At 44.0% G+C, this 22,398-nt stretch overlaps 1 long non-coding RNA gene across 2 annotated transcripts in view; it reads right to left on the bottom strand.

Moving 5' to 3' along the window:
* Positions 1–7,334: 7,334 nt before the first annotated feature.
* The window catches only part of LOC112424064 (uncharacterized), a 35,696-nt gene continuing 20,632 nt past the window's right edge, over positions 7,335–22,398 (bottom strand). For both annotated transcript variants that reach the window (XR_011622978.1, XR_011622977.1), the window contains exons 3-5: positions 22,279–22,396; positions 13,579–16,392; positions 7,335–7,524 (exon numbers count right to left, since the gene is read on the bottom strand). This is a non-coding gene — a long non-coding RNA (uncharacterized lncRNA). The remainder of the gene's footprint in view (positions 7,525–13,578; positions 16,393–22,278; positions 22,397–22,398) is intronic.

Below are 22,398 nucleotides of genomic sequence, written 5' to 3'. Positions count from 1 at the left end.
TTCAAAATATAGAGTTAAAGGAGATTATTTTAGAGTTTTAAGTTTTAATCTCTGCTATGATGAGTTTCAGCCTGTGAGAAGACTGCATTCATTTATTTTGGCCCATTTATTTCTTTTGGAATGGAAATGTATAAGAAATGTCTTTTCCACTGTTGTATTAATATTTTAGAGGTAAATAACATTTTTTAAAATTTTACTGGCTCAAAGCTTATAGCTTTGAGAACTCACCTTGAGTCTCAGATGAGACTCTGGAATTTTGAGTTGATGCTGGAACAACCTAAAATAATTTGGGACAATTGGGAGATTATTGTGTTTTGCAATGTGAGAAGAACATGAGCTTTGGCTGGCTAGTGACAGGATGCAATGATATAAGTATTTATCCCTTGATACCTCATGTTAAAATCTGATGCCCACTGTGGGATGTGGGGCCTAATGGGTGTCGTTCGGGTCATGGGGACAAATTTTTTATGAACAGAGAGATACTGCTCTCTCTCTCTGGAGTGAATGAATTGTTGCTCTATTATTTTCCAAGAGAGCTAGTTGTTAAAAAGAGCCTGGCAACTTCCTACTCTCTCTGTTCCTCTGTTACCATGTGATCTCTGCACATACCAGCTCCCCTTTGCCTTCTGCCGTGAGTGGAAGCAGCCTGAGGCCCTCACTAAATGCTCAAACATTTCCAGACATCAGAATCCTGAGACACATGAACCTTGTTTATGTAAATTAGTCAGTCTCTGACATTTATTTATAGCAACACAAAATGGAATAAGACAACGTTCTCATCACAGGTATGTGTCTCTGGCAGCCAGCCCCCATTCTCAAGATAACTAGGATCTGCTCAGCCAAGAATCCTGTCATCAGTATTCTAAAGACACTCTTATCACTCAAGAGTCTAAGGTTTTTAGGAGAAACCAGGGACAAAGACTACATGTTTTTCTTTGACCACATATCTTTTATAGGAAAAGGATTATAACAGTAAAGACATATTGGCATATTATCAGAGTCTCATTCAGTCATTCAAAATTAGACCAGTTTATCATCCTCTTGTATGAATATGTCTCCCAGAATGAAGTCATTCAGCTTTGCAGACACCACTCAGTCTTACCGGGTTCCAAAAACATGAATGGTCTCAGGGACATATGGCTTCTCCCTTTTAGGCATCCAGTATAATTGAACTAAGAGACAGTATCTTCTCTTGCTCACACTACTTTTGAGGAGATAAGCTAATATTGAATTTTCCTCACAACATAACCCTTTGATTTATTCACTTACCCTCAGCCACTATTCCTCTTTCTGTCCGTTTATATCAGTCTTTTTAGGTTTTGGAAGTGACATTTGGTTTGGCTGCTATGCTGGTCTAGACTTCAGGCAGCAATAGTATTCTAGCATATCTTCCCTCAGTCTACTCTTGATCATAGAGGGTAGGTTACATAGGGAAGGAATTAGTTGGGACTATTGGACCACCAGGCTACATAGCTCTACTTACAGTTAAACCTGACTTTGCCAGATGAAATGAAGGCATAGCACAATCCTTGAGTTGCTTGGGGATTCTTACATACAGGTGTAAAAATACAGTTATGGTTTTTGGCCTAGGGATAATTCCTGTTTCTGGCACTTTTATTTACATCCCTATTCCTAGTACCACGGCATCACATATGAAAAAAGAAATTTTAGGTGAAGTGTAGTCATTACTCCAGCATCTTCTCCCATTAGGAAGAATGTATGTATAGTCATAATAGCATCATCCTGATCCATCAGGACAAAGAGAGGAAGCTGCCTAGTGGAGTCACTCTTGCAGCCCCACCCATGTTGACAGTGAGCACATTTATGGAGATATAAAAGCCAGTCCTTCGTGTTTATATTGCTCAACAATTATATTGGCAGTTTTTAGACAATCAGTGTTTCAATTGACCATTTCAATTTTCTATCAAAGTTTTCTCCTGAGGAGGGCATCTCCCTGTGCATTGTTGGCTGTTTGAGGCTATAAAGTGTGTTTTCCTGTGTAAAGAAATGTGACACAGCAGTCCAAATTGGTGCAATTTCTTCTTTTCTTGTTTTTCTAGGGCCCTTGAAGCATTGACATCTACCTCTGATTGAGCATAGCCCAATCCAGGATCAGTGACTTTCCTGTCAAGACCTGTATTTCCAGCTACTAGGGAGGCTGAGGCAAGAGAATGGCTAAGCCCAGGAGGCAGAGCTTGCAGTGAGCTGAGATGCACCACTGCACTCCAGCCTGGCTGACAGAGTGAGACCCCATCTCAAAAAAATAATAATAATAAAATAAACAAGAAATAAAAAGAAAATTTCAAAACTGCATCAAAAGTAAAGAGAAAATCTGAACAGAACTGTACACTAAGTCAGTAATTTAAAAACCTTCTCACAAGGAAATGCCAAAACCCAAATATCTTCACTGGTGAATTCTATCAAATATTTCAAAAGCTCTGTCAGACAAGAAGAGAGGAGGGAAGACTTTCCAGCGCATTTACAGAACTGGCATTACCCTAATATCAAAGTCAGAGCAAGACTCACAAGAAAAGAATACCAGAGACCAGTATCAGCAATAAACACAAATGAAAATGTCCTCAACAAACACTGGCAGACAATAAAATGCCACATAAAAAAGGATTATACTCCATGACCAATGAGATTCATCCCAGGAAAATAAGGTTGGATTAATATTTGAAATCAATGAATGGAAAGCACTGTATTAATGAAGTAAAAGATATAATTATCTCAAAAGATGCAGAAGAAACAGTTGACAGGTATGTTAACACCATTCATGTTCGTAAGTTTCAACAAAACAGGAATGGAGGGGACCTTCCTCACTCTGATAAAGGGCATCTATAAAACACCCACAGCTAAAATCATGCTTAATGAAGAAAGACTGAATGCTTTTCTCCTAAGATATGGATCAATGCAAGGACGTCCAGTCTTCCACTTAACATTGTACTTCCACTTCCACTTAACGTTGTACTGGAGATGGTAGCCAGTGCGCTAAGGCAGAAAATTAAAAATTAAAGGCATCCAGATAAAATGGAAAACATAAAACTCTATTCACAGATAACATGACCTTGTCTGTAGAATTCACAAGCAGATAAAAGTCTGCTAGCACTAAGAAATGAATCCAGAAGGGCCCATAGCATATAAAATCAATATAAAAATTAATTATTAACATATTTATCTATACAAGCAATGAAAATCTCAACTTTCCTATCACAGTAGTTACCAAAAGGGCGAAATAGAAATAAATTTAGGAAAGGACCAGTGTTTGTTCACTGAAAATAAAAAAACATTACTGAGAGAAATTAAAGGTCTAAATAAATGGAGAGATGTGGTTGGAAAGCTCAATAATATTGTTAAGATGGCAGTTCTCCCCTAATAGATCTATAGGTTCAACACAATTGGTATCAAAATTCCAGCAGATATTTCATAGAAAACTGACAAAATAAGCCTAAAAATGTATATGAAAATGCAAGGGACACAGAAGTGCCAACACAAATTTGAACAAAAAAAACGGAATGTCATATAAAACTATAAAAATCTGGACAGTATGGAACTGAGAGACATAGAGATCAATGAACAGAAAGGAACAGAAGTGAAAATCTAGAAAGACCTTCTTACAAATTTTTTTTTTTTGGTCAATTGATTTTCAATGAAGTTGCATAGGTAATTCAATGTGACACTTAACACCATATAAAATATCAGCTCCAACAAATTAGAGACCTATAGAGCTAAAATTTATGAGTTAAAACTATAAAATTTCTAAAAGAAAATGTAAGAGAAAATTTTTTTGACTTTGGGTAGTTAGGCAAAAGATTCTTAGATAAAAATACCAAAAGCATGATCTACAAGTGAAAAAAAAAAAAGAGATAGAGAAATTGGGCTTAGTTAAAATTTAAAACTTGAGTGCTCCAAAAGACGTAATTGAGAAAATGAGAAGACAAGCCATAGACTGGGAGTAAATATTTCACAATTTATTACAAATCACATTTGCGATGAAGAACATGTATCCAGAACATGTGACAAGTTCTTAAACTCAATGTAAGAAGACAAGCAACTCAATTGAAAGTGAGCAAAACATACAAATATGCTCAACTGACTTTTACAAAAGCACAAAAGCAATTCAATGAAGGAAGGAGAGCTTGCCCAACAAACGGTGCTGGAGCAACTGGACAACCGCAGTGGAAAAACCCTGAGCCCAAATCTCACACTTTATACAAAAAATAACTCAAAATGAATCACAAGCTTTAATGCAAGACACAGAGTTAAAATGGCAAACACTGAGCTGGGCCTGGTGTCACAGACCTGTACTCTCAGCTACTCGGGAGGCTGAGGTGGGAGGATCCCTGGAGCCCAGGAGTTCAAGGACAGCCTAGGCCAAAATTTTTTTTTTCTAAAATAAATAATAAATTAAAAACTTTAAATTACAACCTTTGAAGAAAAAGTCATCAGAAATAAGACTGGACAAAGAGTTCTTAGACATAACACCAAAAGTATGATCCATAAAAGAAAAAGTTAATAAATTGGATCTTATCAACATTAAAAACTGTTGCTCTGTGAGAGACCTGTGAAGAGCATAAAAAAGCAAGCTAGAGCATGAGAGAAGATATTTACAGACAACATATTCTGTAAAGACTTGCACTCAGAATGTATGAAGAAATGTAAAAACCCAACAGTAAAAATGAAATTCAAATACAAAACAGGCAATGAGCAAGACAGGAACAGACATTTCTCTGAAGAGGATGAACACCGGACTAACCAGCAAATGAAAAGACACTCAACATGATTATCCAGTAGGAAAAATACAAATTAAAACCACAATCATGAGAATGGCTGAAATACAAAATAAAGGTAACAACAGGTGCTGGCAAGGATGCAGAGAAACTGGGTTACTCTTATGTTGCTGGTAGGAAGGATTTTAAAATGGGACAGTCACTCTGGAAATGGGTATTGCAGTTTTCTTCAAACTTAACATGCAATTTACCTTATGACTAGCAACTGACCTCCTAGGCACTTATTTCAAACAAGGGAAAATGTTATGTTCACAAAACACCTGTACACAAATACTCTTGCAGCTTTATCCATAACACTTTCAAACTGAAAATAATGAAATTGTCTTTCAGTGGGTGAAGGAGACCTGCTGGTTGAACTCATAACTGAGTCAACACAAGTGCCCTTCCTCAAGGCTACCATCCTGCTTCTCTGTGGAGTAAGGGTTTATGTGTATTTCCCACTTTCTCTCAAATAATATTAAAGACATGTACTGAGGGATCAAAATCTAATAAACATAAATTTTTACTGCTCCATCAAAGATAATCTGAAGTGGGACTGTGGTTTGGAGCCACTGCCTGGTTCTGCTGAGGTGCTGGGTGTGTTACTTACCGTGGCATTTGCAACATTAATGGAAAAGTCAACGTAATGAAACAGGCAGATGGCATCTTGGTATTTCTGTGAAAACAGGTTTCCCTCCAGGACTCTGAAGGCAGCTCAGGGGACACACTTTCAAAATGGCAAAGATCAATTATGGTTCCTAGTGGGACACTAGCCTATTCCAGTTCAGCTCTCTGTCTCTCTCTCTCTGTTTTCCCTCATTCTTCCAACTTATAATTGTGTAAATTTTCAAATGTGCAAAGAATCTGAAAGAATAGTGCAGTAAAATTCAAGTTACCACTCTGCCATATTTGCTTAATATCTCTTTATATACATGAAAGCAGCATGTGGAATGATGGCCAATAGTGACCCAGAAGGGTAAGGGTGGTTGGCAGTGGGTGTATTATGAGAAGGGTTTCTTGGTGGGTACAATGTGCCCGGCTCCAGTGACGGATGCACTGAAGGCCCTGACTTTACCACAACTCAATATAGCAATGTAGCAAAATTGCACTGGTGCCTCATGAATGTATACAAATTTACAAAATAAAAAATAAAATAACATATCTGTATAGATACAGGTAGGTATGTTTGTATAGCATGTGTGTGAATATGTGTGTGTGTGAATATGTGTGTGTGAGAATATGTGTGTGTGTGAATATGTGTGTGTGTGTATGAGTGTCTGTGTGTGTGTGTAGAGAGAGAGGCAGCGCCAATGAAGATTGTGTGACTGAGACATTCTAAAGTAACTTAAACACAAAACACGCATGGATAAATGTGTCTGTGAAAACAAACCTGAATACAAACATGAAACCATATATCTATAAACACATCTCTGGATAGATAGCTTATGAACGAATTCCCTACCCCAGCTCCCTTACTGGTTACCCTGTGAACACAGGCAGGCAGGAAACAGGACCCAGCTAGGGTTCCTCATCCTTCTCTTGCATCCAGGCAGGTTCTGCATCTGCTACTGCTGCACAGAGGGCTCCCATCCCTGCCTTGGTCTGTTTCACAGGTGCTCCCCTAACTTTCTCTGCCACCACTGCTTTACCTGGATGGAGCTGAGGCTGCCCTGACCAAGAACAGCACCACGCACCTGTGCCCCCAAAACCAGGAAGTTAGGAAGAACCACGCAACAGGGTCAGTAACTCTCCCACCTCCCCAGTCAGTCTGAACTGATGGCAGGAGATACTGATGCTTGCTTTACTCATCCTTATTCCCAGCTCATTTATTCTGCATTAATTCCATTCACATGTCCCTAGCAGTCACTTCACCCCAGAAGCACTGACCTCTACTCTTCATAATCAGGAAACCCCAAAGCACTCTCTGTCACCTCCTGGATACCATCTTCAGCTCTACATCATCACATGTGGGCTCCAACTCTGCAGGGCAGATGTTCCCCCACAGGGTCAGCCCCTGAACATTGGCCCCAGATGTCCCCCATCCCTTCTCAGCCCTTTCGGTGCTGCTGTGAATCTGTTCTTCACTGAGAACTGGTGGGGAGATGTGGGGGAGGAGGGGAGATTTCTTTGTGCTGTGTCAAGGCATCGAAACAGACCTCTCCTTCTCTCCTGAACCTCACACTCTCTCCCTTCCCAGACACTTGAAATAAAACGCAGACCGGAAATGTCTATTTAAACATTAAATATCTATAGTATAAAATATGAAGACAGAGTAGAATAGGGTAATGCAGGAGAGTGGAACAGGGATGAGGGGACCTCAAGGTGCCAGAAAAGCTGGTCCTGGCTCCTCAGGAGGAACCGTCACCAGGACACTCACTCATAAAGCTCATCTATAATAATACAATTACTGCACATGTGATATATTAAAATATAATAACAAAATAACAAAAATAACATGGCACAGCTGCAAACACCTGATATATGGTAACGCTTATCATTCATCCAACCACAAGAAATAAATACTGTTAATTTCCCCATTTCATAGATGAGGAAACTAAGGCACCGAGAGGGAAAGTGCTGGTGAGACCCAGGCAGGGAGTTGAATCCAGGCCGCCTGGCTGCAGAGTCTAGCCACCCTCAGTGGCACCAGTGGACCCAGGAGATGACACGGGAGACTGAAATCCCAGCTGTGCACTGCCCTGGTGGTCTCCTGTCCCAGCCAGGTGTTGATCCAGGCCTTGTAGGTTCCCATGCTCTGGAGAAAAGAGAGAAACAGTACATGTTCCACTGGATGCAGGGCGCTGCTTTTATTCCCTGAGGACTTCTCCCTCCTCAGTCACTCCAAAATCAGATGCACCCTTTCTCTGAGGGAAGATGACGTCCCCACTTTTTTCTCCCTCCCATGGCACTTTCCCCAGCCCCTGCCAGTCCCCTCCCGTGACTCCATCAGCATCAGCACCTGCCCTGTGCCCAGCACCCATCGCGCAGGGAGTGAAAGGACCCCAGGATGAAGGAACAAGACCCAGGAGGAAACTCAGTGCCCTCCCCTCCTCTCACGCCTGACCAGCCCTGACACAGTGGGAGGCCTCCCCAAAGAGAGGCCCTGGCCCTATCTCCATGTCCTCCAGTCCTGGGCTGGGTCACACACACACGGGGTCCTTCTCCCCTTCAGTCCCCAGGCCCTCCTCATCTGTGGAGGCACCTGCACACTAGGGCAGGCCCTGCACACTGTGGGTTCTTTCCTCCACCAGCAGCTCAGCGTTCCTCCCCTCCCAGCTCTGAGCAGGCAGCTTCTAACTGGAGATCCCATCAGGAAGCCCTGGGGCTCACAGGCCCAGCATGGAAATACGTGGCTGGATGGAGTCTGCAGCTGACCTGATGCTGGGGACCCCCTTGCTCAAGGAGCAGTCCCCTCCCCATAACCTACACTTGGGCTGTGATTGCCCCTGCCTGGTGCACTCATCCCTGGAAACGCAGCTCCATCCCAGAACTGCTGCTTCGTGAGGTTGCACAGCCTTCCTGCCGTGTTCCTAGCAGGGATTCCACCCAGGCCACTGCCATTGCAGTTCACAGGGGATCTTCTCCTTCTCCTTGGGGAGCAGAGGGTTTCTTCAGATGCCTCATCCTGAGGCTGCCTCCACCCTCTGCACCTGGTTATTGCCACTGCCACAGCCACAGTCTCCCACATGGACCCTCCGAGAAAGGAAGCTCCAAATTTGAGTTCCTGTTCCATTCAACATGCTTTATAGCATCAGTATTGGAGGACATCTTATTAAGATTATCCAGCTGAAATTATGTTGGTGGACATCAACATTTAAAGCAGGAATTTTGAGAAATTAACTTGTGATTTTCATACCCTTTTTCTGGCCAATATTCCAATGACCTGTGAGGAAACCCTTCCTGCCTACAGGGAAGCAGAATTGACAGTCCCTCTACAGGAGACACCACAGGTGAGAGCAGGAGGGACCACAGACCTGCACTGCCCCTGCTGTGGGTGCCTCCTGGATGGGGCCCTCTTGCTGCAGGGCAGGGGATGAACCATCCCATCTGCTGAGGCCTGAGTTCAATTAGGTTCAAGGATGAGTCGCCACTACCCCACCGGCCAGACACACAGAAGTGGGGAAATGGCAGAAAGACTCGGGGTTCCTCGACACCCCAGCCTCTCACTGTCTCCTGCACTGCCTCTGTCTTTACAATAACACAAAACTTTCTGCTTTCTCCTCTCCCCTCAAACAACTTGACTGTGGGGAAAACAATTCTGACTGTCTTTTATTTTAAACTTGCCAGGCAATGAAGATGTTAAGAAAAACATTGGCTCAGGAAAGGCAAGGTGAGGCCACAAAGCACAGAACAAAGCCCCAAAAACGGGGATTAGGACTCTGCGGGCTAGAAAAAGAAATACCTGGACATAGGATGAAAACAGGGAACCAGCTGCCCTGGCAGGGTGCTGGTCCCCACTCCCCAAATTGCCCAGGGACACCTGCTTATCTACTCGTCCATATCATCTGCAAGGAAACATAGGGCGGCAGGGGCCACATGGTGAGAACCTGGAAAAAGCACAGCCTTGAGTGACCCAGAGGAAAAAGCACAGCCTTGAGTGACCCAGAAGACACAACACCCCCGAGAGAGAGCTCCCGGAGGAGGCGCATGGGCAGCTGCAAGGTGGAAGAGGATGGCCGTGTGCACTCAGGACCCTCCCTGGTACAAGGGAGGACACAAAGGGAACTGCGCATGCAGGGGGCCCTCCGTCAGCCTCGTGGGTCTTTTTCTTGGTGTCCTTCTGATGGCTGGAGAAACAGGGGAGAGTGATGCAGAGAGGAAGGGACTAGAGGCTCTGCCTCTCCTCGGATTCCTTTCTAATTTCTAACCTCTCACCAGATCACATCTGCCTTTACTATTGGCTCCCTCTGAGTCCATGATTATTCAGGCTCTCAGCAATCAGCATGCAATTCCCAACTCACCCACCTAGATGCACCCTGGTAAGCCTGAGAGACAGACTGGAATGGGGACAGCGCAGGTGCCATGGCCCTCCCTGCTGCCCAGTCCTCACCTTCAGCAGGAGGAGGCCACAGCTGGACGTTTGAGGGCCTTGGCCCAGCCTTGGCTTGGGCAGAAATTAAGGGTGTCAAAAATAAGCTACATATGATGGTTCATTTTCAATTCTATGTGCCTTAGTATAGGTTTAACATGGACATAAAGAGACACATGGACACAAAGACAGAAAAAAGCAAAATGTACTAAGCCATCCCCCAGCTCCTTCCTGCTTTCCTTTTAATGCACCAGCCAGGTGCCGATCAGTTGGGGCCCCCTCGATGACCCCCTCCCCACCTCACCAAATGATTTAGTTTAGGCTATCTTGCAATGTAGATAATTGTACCCTTTCTTATCACCTAAATGCAGCTATTAGGGCCATAAATTAAATGTTTAAGGAGTCCTGAGACAATCGCAATGCATTATGGGCTGCAACAAAATGCAGCAAAAAGACTCTAAAGAACATACTGGAAGCTTTAATCAAACTACAATAGGCAACATCCAGAAAGACTGTAACCCCACAGTACTCAGCTAATGAGGAACTGGGGGAGGGACGTGGGCACTAGGGAATAAATTGTTTGTTGAAACCGTCCCCGGTGTGCCTGCATTCCAGACACCCGATACTGCAAAACTATTGCTAAAAGTCTCACTTTCACTGTTCTCTGGGTCTCTGAGAGAGACAATTCTTTGGGTTTGGATGGGTGAGTTTGTTTCCTACAATCTAGTGGCCTGTATGGGGATCACTGTGCTTGCATGAAGTGAGACTTTGGCGGAAAGAGGAAAAGCGTACCACTGGATTCATGTGGCCCATTCTGTCCAGATGTCCAGGTTCCCCACAGAAGCCACAGAAGCCACAGAAGCCACAGACAAACTTGAAACTGTTATTCAGAAGACAACGAAAGTGACACAGGGAAAAAGAAAAGCAGGCACCGTGGCAACCAGGCAAACTTGTGCACAAGCCCAGGTAGGAAGATTGGACTACGAGCACTGCCTTGGTGGTTGGGCATTTTCGGAGGTCAAGTGTGTGTGACTGAGACATATCCTAGATACGAAGCGAGTGCGGAGACCCAATCCATGGTTGTGTTCTCCCAGGAAGGAAACGGCCAGAGATGGACAAAGCAGTTACAAAGCAGTTGACTTGCGGGTTGTGAAGAGACCTCCAGTAAGGGGCGTTGAGTACACAGGGAAACTCAGACTCAGGGAGCAACCGAAAATGGGAAGCAAGAATTCTAGGACTAGGGAACAAAGGAAGGAGGAAGCCGAGGAGGCCCCCTCCAGCATACCCCCAGATAGTCCACTGGGGAGGATGTTACAGGCTTGGCGGAATAACCCCCGAACCAGGAATAAGGAAAAACAAAAAATAATTAAGTATTGCTGTTTTCTCCAGCCTAAAGAGCCCATTCGTCAGCCTTTGGTCTTTTGGCCTAAGTTTAGCTCAAATAAGGACTGTGTATGCCAAGCTTTAATTCTTTATGTGAATAATAAATCCCCATCCTCACAAGAGGTGATGGGTTTGTTGGATTAGTGAATGAACCCCTTGTTTCCCCTTAAAGAGAAATAAGAGCATAGTAAAGAGCCCTCACCCAATGAAAAGCCCTGGGATCTCCTAACACACTTGCCCTCACGCCATACATCTCACAAAGTAGAGGACAGGGAGATCAGGGGGCAACAGGAAGGTTGGAGGAAAAGGAATCTGGGGGTCATGAAGGAGCTAAACCCTTAAATCTTCGTCCAAATTTAAGGAAAGAACTAGAACAATGTAAAAAGGGCATTAAGAATTTCCCTATTCCTTCTAAACAGCAGGTGTCTAACATGTATTCTCTCAGAAAAGTCCCTATGGGACAGGGAAAAATTGGATTTGTGAGTACGTCTTTAACAAGTACTGAGGTTAGGAATTTTAAAATAGAAATGATGTCACTCTTAGAAGCTAGCTCTCAGTAAGGCTGCAGAGGGCCTGGCGGACTACATAAGGAAAATCAGAACTAGGATCCTAAACACAAATGACTACGGGGTCAGCAAATAATAAAAAGGAGGGCTGCAGGGCTGGGTGGGAACTGTGGCGGCTGCTCAGCTGTTGTTACAGTGCCGGCACTGTGTTGTCAGGAATAGCAGGACGGGTCCCATCTTCGTGGCCTCAATTTTGCCAACCTAACAATGGCTCAAGAAGCGGGAACTCAGCCCGGCTGTGGAGAAGGCCCCGCCGAAATTTCATCAGTCACCTAGCCCCACCCCAGCGACTGCTCACCCAATGAAAATGGACGCCTGGAGATGAGAACCAATCATAAGTGGGTAGGGCGGGGCCACACGCCGAATAGAAAGTTCACGACCAATTACAGATTTCTTTGTTCTTTCTCCACTCCCACTGCTAAAAAAAAAAGAAAAGAAAAAGAAAAACGTCTTCCCAATTAGATAACGGCAACTGTAGTACAACCTTGTTATTATGCTAAAAGCCACTGAACTGTACACTTGAAAAAGGTAAATTATGAGGCACATGAATTATATCTCAATAATAATAACGCCATCCAGAAAGCCTCTTTCAATTGAGAGAACTGCCTCCTCCCCAATACACATTTCTTAGTGTTCAGGGCACCTAGACAGGAGTCCTCAAACCTATCTTCCTAGAACCACCTGAAGAGTTTTTAATATCCACGGTCCCAGGCCACTGTCAAAGCCAATGGACTCACAAAGCCTAGATTACATCTAAGCCTGAGTATCTTTCAAAGTTCCCTGGGTGGTTCCAATGTGTAGTCGAGTTTTAGAACCACTATTCTAGCCCACGGTTTGGTACCAACTCAGCCTGCCTTCAATCTCATCTATTATCTTTGTTTTTGTTTTCTCTTTTTTTTTCTTTTAGAATGGGCTGGGGGATCTCACTCTGTCACCCAGTTGGAGTGCAGTGGCGTGATGACAGCTCACATCAGCCTCGAATGCCTGGGCTGGAGCAATCCTGCCGCCTCAGCCTCCTGAGTAGTTGGGACTACAGGCGAGTGCCACCACGCCCAGCTGTCATTTACCATCTGGTGCCATCCTCCATTAGACAATGAACCATCTGTGATCAGGAACTGTGTCCCTTCCATCTTCGTCAGCCTTACAAACATATTTTTAAATGGAACTCTATGATTACTAACCATTCTCCAAGACCCCTAGCCTACACTTTTCTGTAGATGAAAATGTCATACATCACAGTTTTAACAATTACTCAGTTTTTCCATCCATATTCACTGATTATTTATTTTGATCATCATAATTTATTGAGCACAGCAGGGACTGGGATCCTGTCCCCACCTTAGAGGGATTATTTACACTGCTAAAGGTCACAAGGGTAGTGAGGGAAAGAGAGGGAGATGGACCCAGTTCTCCTGACACTGGTCCCAAGCAAGCCCTTCCCTCCACAGTGTCTACCCTCTCTCAAGGACTTTTTCTCCCTGCGCCAGGTCCAGCAAAGGGTCTCATTTAGCTCACCCCCAAAAAGACTTTTAATACTTCAATGACGATGAAGATAATAATAATATGTAAAGCTTGTTCCAACGCATTTAGATGTGATCGCGACAAGACAAGAAGCCAATCCCACCCTTTATGAGGTAGGGGAGACTGTAATGATCTTGGACTTCCGATGAGCCGCTCCCCAGGGTCTAGTCCTGGCTGCCCCTCCCCAACCAAACCTCCCAGCTCTTTTCTGCCCAAAGCCTTCCCCCTCTACCCAACCTCCAGCCGCTTCTTCCCAGGCCCATCAACTACGTTTTCTCCCTCAGCTCTCCCCTTAGATCCCTGGACGTACCAGCACACAGGCGATTTTCTCCTCGTAGACTTTAGGCGCCACTGCTGGGTCCGGAAAAGAAAGAGAAACGGCCCAGCACGGTCGCGGGTCGCGTCTGTAACTCAGGACGGGGCTGCGCTGGGAGCCCGCGCGCACTTTCAAGTCTGCGGCCCGGAGTTCACTGCGAGGACTGGGATCACCCGTCACCCCGCCCCGGGCTACGGAAAACGAAACGTGTTCACTGATATAGAAACGGAATAACGGCGCTGCGGGCTGGGGAGGGCGGAGCTGCCTTCAGGCTTCTGGTCTCCAGCTGCGGGTCACTCACACCTGCCGCTGTGAAATGCAGACCCGCGGGGCAGGAATTCCAAGTCCCGGCTGGAGCGCGATCTGGAATCTGACTCGCTTGAAACAGCACCGCGGAGGATTCGGAGCCGGGTGAGTAGGGAAATGCGCCTCAGTCCCTCCCACAGGCCGCCCACGGATTCCAGGATCCGAAAACGCTTCCTGCTGCTCCGCCACCCCTGGAAGGCAGCGCCCGCCTCTGGGCGGTTCTGATGGAAACGGGCTCCACCGCCCGCAGGAAAACCCACAACTAAGGGACCAGGAAAAAGTCTCTCAGGGTCCCGCCCCTTCAGTGAGGATCCTAATTTACACCCCGAGTGTGGCCCAGTCACAGACTGGAGCGAAGGTCACCGAAATGATACAAGACTAGCCGGGCCCAGAGCGCTGCCGCTCACAGAATCCGGAGACAGCGCCACCTCGCGTCCCTTCCCTGACCTGCCTCAGGCGGAAGCAGTGACACGTGTTGCCTGGAGGCTGGAATACACCGGGGATCAAATGCAGAGAATGGAGAAAGGAGGGAAGGATGAGGGGACGTGTTGAAGAAAGGAGGGGAGAAGGGGAAAAGGGGAGAGAAAAGGTGACGGCGAGAATAATATTTAAAATATATGGTTTTATTATTTGTTTTATTTTTGCCCTTTATCTAGTTTTGTTATTTATGAGCATTTTTACCGTAGCTATTTTTTCTTTGTGTGGGAATCTGTAAATATACAGCTCATTATGCTTATTTCAGAGCCTGCGAGATCAAGTTACAGACAATATGAGCTTCTACCTCCAGAAGTGCCAGGGTGCATCTCTTGGGTACAAGAACAAGGGTTTGGTTTTGTTTTACAAAATCAAAGTACAAATCTCAAATAGAATAATATTTTTAAATTGTCATTGGGGCATACTTTGCATGCAATAAATGTATCTATTTGAAATGTACAGCTCATTGAGTTGTACTCTTTCCGTCATTGGGGCACACTTTGCATGCAATAAATGTATCTATTTGAAATGTACAGCTCATTGAGTTGTACTCTTTGGCTGTTTTACACACCCACGTGTCTGCTCTCACAATGAAGACAAATTACATTTCCATGGTGCCCTAAAGAACAACCATGTAATAAAATTCCATGCAGTTGTTAAAAAGAGGAGGATGAATTTTTACGTATTGCTATGAGAAGATCTGTGCCCAGCCTACTTTTACCCATTTTTAAAAGGACAAGGATATATGGAATTATAATGGCAGTAATACCACTTAGATAATATATATTTTAAGTCGGAGAAAATCTTAAACTTACTCACCAAAATTTTCACAGGGACTGGGATAACTTTGTGACTTTCAGTTTCTCTGAAATGTTGGCATTTTTTATTACAGTATAAACTTGGATTTTAGTCAGGCACGATGGCTCAGGCCTGTAATCCCAGCTCTGGAAGTTGAAGGATAACCTGAGCCCAGGAGTTCGAGGCTGCAGTGAGCTATGATCTCACCACTACACTCCAGCCTGGATGACAGAAAGAGAACTTGTCTCAAAAATAAATAAATAACATTTAAAAATAAAAATAACAAACTTGGATTTCTACGGTGGTTCAGAAAGAATATTTGTTTGAAAAATGTTATGAAGGTAACCAAATACTTACAGGATTTTAAAAACCAAAGTGTTAATTAAAATCCAACTCCAGAAACTCTCTTTTAAGAGGACTTCATATTTTCATGGCATTGATTCCTTCTCAAAGTGCCTTTGATAGAGCTGTTCTTAGTGCAGTAAGGAGATGTGTAACAATTTTACAAAAGGGGCGAGCTGTAGTAAAAAGGAAAATGCAAAATCCAGTGGGGACATTCCATTTATTTTCAAAGCACGTTTGAAAACTGCGCTGCTATAGTGTCTTTGGGTTGAGACAAAGTCGAGGAAAATCTTGTTCCTGGAGTATTGATTTCCGTTTTCCAAGGGCCAAAGTCTTTTGAAGCAAGTCTAAAAACTCAGGCTGACTGCCGGATCTAGAGAAGTCTCTAGAAAGTTTGTGCAGGCCTCCAAGCTGTAAGAATCCAGCCCATCTTGGTGATTCTCTCTTGGGCTCCACCCAGTGGCCATAACCGGAAGGACAGGACGCGGTGAAATGGCATCAGTGAGTCAGAGGCCAAAGGAGGATTCCAAGCCCCAGGGCGCAGGATGTGCTTTGTCATAGTGGGACTAGGGTAGCGAAGCGGAGGCAAGGACACTCAGGGAATAAATGGCAGAGGAAGCAGTCGCGCTAGGGAGGATCCAAAGCGTTCAGACTTCTCCTTTCTTTTCTTCCTGTTGGGTTGGAGGGGACCAACGTGGTACCAGGAGGGGAGGTCCGTGGGATGTAGAGAATGGAGTGGCTACAAAGGGGCGTTGCACGCCCCACACAAGGGTCCTGGTTCTCTTCTCCCAGTTACTACTGATGAGTTCAAACTAGGCGGAGACCAAGATTTGTCCTTTGCAAAGTAGACTCCTTATCTCGCACTCCGGCTGGTTTACTAAATCCATCCTAGTAAAACACAAAAACCAAGAACCGAATTCTGTGTGTGACATTTCTGACCTCTAGAAGGTCCTCCCCATCCCCATTCCTCGCGTGCTCCCTCCCTGCCTCGACCCCTCCGCTTTGTCTCCACTTTCCCATCCTTGTCCATCTCTGGACCCCGCTCTTGAGTATCTCCCCCTTCTTCAGAGGACGTCCCCTCATGGAGTACAGACTCCTCCACCTCCAGGAAAAAGAGACAAAGGCCACTGAGAGGGACCTGAGACACTCCTGTTACTCCGCCCCCGAGGTCAGCCTGTCCCAGGGTTCGCTCAGGCTGTGTGTGTGTGAATGAGTGTGTGCCTGTGTGTGTGTGTGCGTGTGTGTATGTGAATCTGTGTGTGAGAGTGTGTCTAAATATGTGTGTGAGTGTGTGTGCAAGTGTGTGTTCCTGTGTGTATGAGTTAGTGTGTGTGTGAGTCTGTGTTTATGTGAGATACAGAGAAAGAGAGAGAGAGTGTGTGTGTGTGTGTGTGTGTGTGAATGAGAGTCAAAGTGCTAAACTTGGCATCCAGGAAACCCTCACCTTGGCATTGCATGCAGGAATCAGCGTTATGTGCACCTGTGCTTTTATTTCAGGAGCTGGGACAATTATATTAACCAGATGTGCAGGTGCCAAGGTCCCCACCACAAAAAGCATTAGAGAGGAGGGTGAGATTGGAGGGGCCCCTGACTCCAAGTCTCCTGATTCCTTCTACACTTGGGGATCTTGAGAAAAAGTGCAGGACACTCCATTCCCTCCTGGGACCGAGAGGGAAGCCAGAGCCAACGTGCATGTCAAATTCCATCAAAGAAAAACTATTATAGCAAAATTTCCATGTCACATTTTTAAATTTACACAATGGCTCAAATAGAACCACCATCAAAAAAACGAATTCCTGGCTCAGGTGAGATCACTGAAGTTGGCTGCCAGGCGTAAGGAAACTGCAGGTATAAAGAAGGACATCTCTAGTTAGGGCTGCAGCCCAATCGCCCTGCATCTTAGGGCCCCTGGAAAGGACCCTCTCCATTCGATAGTGCAGGGTGAGGCAATTTTCCGTGAGAAATGTAGACTCTCCTTAGACCACTGGGGTTTGTACATTTACTTTTTTTGTAAATGTTGATTTCATTTTTGAACAAATTACCATTACATAATTTGCTTTGACTTTAAGTGTAAAACAGGAAATGTTCCTGAAACAGGAAACAAGGGACAGATGACCTGCACTGTCACCCCCCTCTGTGGCTCCCTGATGCAATAAAATTGAACCTCTGCCTCTCGGGTTCAAGCGATTCCCCTGCCCCAGCCTCCCAAGTAGCTGGGACTACAGGCTCATGCCACCATGCCCGGCTAATTTTTTATACTTTGAGTAGAGACGGGATTTCACCATGTTGTCCAGGGTGGTCTCAAACTCCTGATCTCAGGATCTGCCCGCCTCAGTCTCCCAAAGTGCTGGGATTACGGTGGCCTGCCTGGCCCAGCTTGTGGGTTTTTATTCCTTCTTCTTGTCTGCCAGGTCATTGCAGGCAATCCCTTCATCTGGTAAATATTTATCAGACACCTACTGTGTGCCAGGCATTTTGTTAAAGGAACTAGGGCTAAGGTAAGACAAACCAAACTCCCCTTGCCTTCGAGGTTGAGCCAGCCTTGCACAGGTGGAGATCAGTAAGGAAATTCTTGCACAAATGGTTGGCAGAACATGCAACTAGCATTGTGGATGCACATGTAGACCATCTGCTCTGACCAAGGAGTCACAGAAGCTTCATAAGAGACAACATTTGAGCTGTGTTTTGAGGTGTAAATAGGAGCCTGACAGGCATGCACGACAGGAGAGCATTGCTCAGAACCCAGGACATGAATTTTTCTCCCTTAGGCCAGGCCAGGACTCAGACTAAGCTGACTGAGGAGCCAGGTGCTTCCTAGAGAGGAAGTGTGTCCCATATATGACTGTCCAGAAGTCACAGCTGCTCAATATTGAGTCTTGAGACAGAGGAAGAGAGACCTGATTTGAAAAAGCAAAATTCTTCTGGGGGCCTTCTTAAAATGCAGTTTCTGATTCAGTAGATCCAAGGTAGGGACGGATTATTGCATTTCTGACAAGTTCTCAGGTGATGCCAGTGCTACCTGGGACCACACTTTGAGAATCACCACCCTAAGGCCGTCCACACTGATTTCTAACATCAGAAGAGGGCTGAGAGGCGGAAATATAGATACACTAGACCATGCCTGGCCCGTCCTGGAGAGCACCCCAGCCAAGGCTGCAGCGTTTGATTTCCTTGGGATCCCAGGAATGGCAGACACCCAGGAATTAATCAAATGTGGGGATACAGGGCAATCCAGAGACTCAGCTTCACACAGCATCTGGGGCTCCCACTACTTCACAATTGGCCCCCACATCCTCAATCCTTCCCACCCCTTATGAAACTGACCTACAGGCCTTTGACTGCTGTCCTGGGCTGTTTGGGCCTGGGATGTTACCCTAGGAGCTCTGACTGTACCTTCTGATCCAAACACAGGGTGACTTCATATGACAAATACTTAGAATGGGCTCATAATGAGGACCTTCCAAATTCAGCAAAGGGTTCAATCATGGGTTTTCCAGGAGAATTACCCAAGTGTTCTCTCTTCTAAATATCACATACTTAAGCCCACATGGACAGCAGAGGGAGTTCTGAGCCCACTGCAGCCACAATTGGCACACTGGACCCCGCAGAATTCCTTGTAGATTGAACTTCACCATTTACATCAGGATTTGGTCAAAATTTCCTTCACCAAGCCAATTGCATTTGTTAATTAATCATACCCTCATTTTGCTTTTTAATGAATGAAAGACAGACACATAAAGAAAGATAGTGCAATAAAAAAGAAAACAACATACTGAATTATACTGGTAATAAACATCCTTGTTTAAGGAGTGACATAACTTTGAAACATTGTTTTTTATATTAAGGAATGTAAAAGAAATAATTCTGTCAGGCTTTTGTTTTTTTAAGTTTTTTTTATTTTGAAGTATTTGGTTTTGTTTGTTTTCTCTCCTTTGGAATTATATTTTATTTTGTGTTTTGACTTGGCTCAAAATTCAAAATTTAAAAGATTCTCTCTTATTCTACCCCATCTTGACACGTAGCCATTTATATCAGTTTCTTGCTTATTCTTTGAAAGACATTTTGTGCATATACAAGCAAATATAAATGTATATGTATATAATCTTTCTCCCATTTCACTGAATTTTTAGCAAACTACATCTGCTTTCCTGCAACTTGCCTTTTCCCTTTACATTGTGTCACAAAGACCATCTCATGAAGAAATACCAAAAGCTTTCCTACATCTTTGTGTCTTTGTTTGAAATTTTCATGATACTCCATTGTACAGATATGCAATATTTAAAAAAAATAGAGATTGCTCCTTTTGAGTGCACTGCTTTTTAACCAGCCCCCTTCTGATAGGCATTTGGATTATTTCTTCCACAGAACAATTCTGCATCATGTAGCATCATGTGAAAAACTGTAGTGAGCCCACTCTTAGATGCATATCCTAGGGGAGCTCATATATCCCTGAGAGCAGGAGGCAATGTCCCAGGATGTTCATTGCAGTGAGGTCTACAATAGAGACAACCTAAAGGTCAATGAAGAGTGAAAGATAAATTGTAGCATATTCCTTGCCTGGAATACTATCTAGCAATGAAAACAAATTAACTGTTTGTATGAACACAGATTCATCTCATAGACCATGTTAACTGGAAAAGTAAGCAAATGAATGATAGAATCAGAAGGAAACTATTTAAAAGAAGTCTAAAAGCAAAGCCAGGCAAGATGGCCTTCACTTGTAATCCTAGCACTTTGGGAGGCCATGGTGGGTGGATCACTTGAGTTCAGGAGTTTGAGACCAGCCTGGGAAACATGGCAAAAACCCCTCTCTCCAAAAAACACAAAAATTGGCCCGGCATGGTGGAGCACAGCTATACTCCCAGCTACTTGGGTGGCTGAGGTGGGCGGATCACTTGAACCTGGGAGGCTGAGGTAGAGTGAGCTGTGTTTGTGCCACTGCAGTCAAGCATGGGTGACAGAGTGAGACCTGGTCTAAAATAACAAGTCTAAAAGACTTCAAACAAGGAGACTTCCTAAAACTTAGTAAAAATATAACAGAATACACCAAATTCAAGACACATCCACCTGCAATTCTTGATTTGCTCAGTACAGTATTGACTGAAACACATGGATATCAGAACTGTGAAAAATCAAGGCTATCTACATATATTTCTACTATTTTTCTGTGTATATTACATATAGCCAATAATTTTAAAATGTCACCAATTGACAAACCTGGGTGGTGCCTTCACAAATATTTTTTATAATTTTCTATTCCTTCTTCCAGTTAGGACTACTTCAAATTAATATTTGTGAAGTGAATCCACAGGAACTGAGCAAAATAAGAAAAGAGTTATTGAGTGTGAGGAAAGCTGTGGAGACATACAGACAGATGGAGTGATGACAATACTGAGCATGTTAGTGACCTTCACAGTAACAGACTTCCTGGAGGAGTGTGAGCTGGAGCCAGAATGAAGAGGATAGATATAAAAGAGGGATGAAGGAGTGGGGACTTTAGGGGACAAATATAGGATTGAGTGGGCCAGACTGGGAAGTGTGGATGGATTCTAAACATTCCGCTTTAGGTCTAGCACTTAGGGAGAGAGAAATAATGTTTATCTAGCTCCTTCCACAATCTTTAGAGAAATCTTCTGAAACATTACAAAAAAGACACATGAATGGCCCATAGTCATCAGGGGAAAATGCCAAGTAAAACCGCAGTGAGAAACCACTAAGCACTTATTAGAATGGCTGAAATTTAAATGATTAATGAATATAAATGTTGGCAAGGATGTGAAACAGTCTCATCCATTGCCTATAAGAATATAAAACAGCCACTCTGAAAATCAGTTTTATATCATCTAATAAAGCTAAATGAGCTAATACTCTATGGCTAGCATTTCCACTCCTAGGTATTTACTCAAGCGAAATAAAGATTATGTCCAAGAATCCCTGTACAATAATGTCCATAGTTCCTTTATTTGTAACAATAAAAAACCGGGAATACCCCCACAATGTACAAAAAAATTGTGACTCAATGATACAATGGAATACTACCAGTATTAAAAATGGATGAACTACTGATACATGCAACAACCTGGGTAGACCACATAGATATTACACCAAGTGCAAAAAGCCAGACACGAGGGAGGCCATATGGGATGAGTGGACATGTATTAAGATTTGAAACAGGAACAGCTACTCTACCATGATAGTCATCAGATCAATGGCTGCTGGGGAAAGGGGGCTAAGCTGAACGCAGAAAAAAGAGAATTTTGTGTATCTTGATAGTGGCATGGGTGATATGACTGTATTTGTCAAAATTCACTGATGAATTTGATACAGATCTGATCATTTCAGTATATGTAAATTTTACAAGTTTAAAATACAGTAAAAATTTAAATGTTAGTAATAAAAAATAGCAATTGAAAATGTTGGCAACAAAATCCAACAACAGATCAAAACAATACACCATAATCATGTGAGTTTCATACCAGGGATGCACAAGGTGCAGGTGAGCTGCTATGGGTCTTACCAGTGCTAATCTGAGAGGTCCTGGTTAAAAGAAGCTATGGCAGGTGGGGTGATAAAAGGCCCTGCACGATAATGACAGAATTGGGGGGAAACCTACAAAGACAGTGGAGTTGGCTGGTTACTTCCCAGCTGTGTTGATGCCCTATAAAAAGATACTGAGAACTTGAAAATTGTTCACAGCTGTCACTGGCTACGTGTGAGAGCCTCTGCAATGTCTCATGGAGAAGCCTTTATCTCCTGCAGCGAAAGGATACATACCATGGAATAGTAGCTGAAGAAATCACGATGAGGGCCACATTGCTCCAGAGGTGTTGACACTCAGCCAATGCAGGTCTGTTATAGGAAAGTCAGGGCCATGGTAGGGAAACCTGAGACTCT

This window comes from Macaca nemestrina, chromosome 5, assembly GCF_043159975.1.
Source record: "Macaca nemestrina isolate mMacNem1 chromosome 5, mMacNem.hap1, whole genome shotgun sequence".
Classification (NCBI taxonomy): domain Eukaryota; kingdom Metazoa; phylum Chordata; class Mammalia; order Primates; family Cercopithecidae; genus Macaca; species Macaca nemestrina.
The sequence above is the reverse complement of the archived record's forward strand: the minus strand, read 5'-3'. Positions and strand labels throughout refer to the sequence as shown.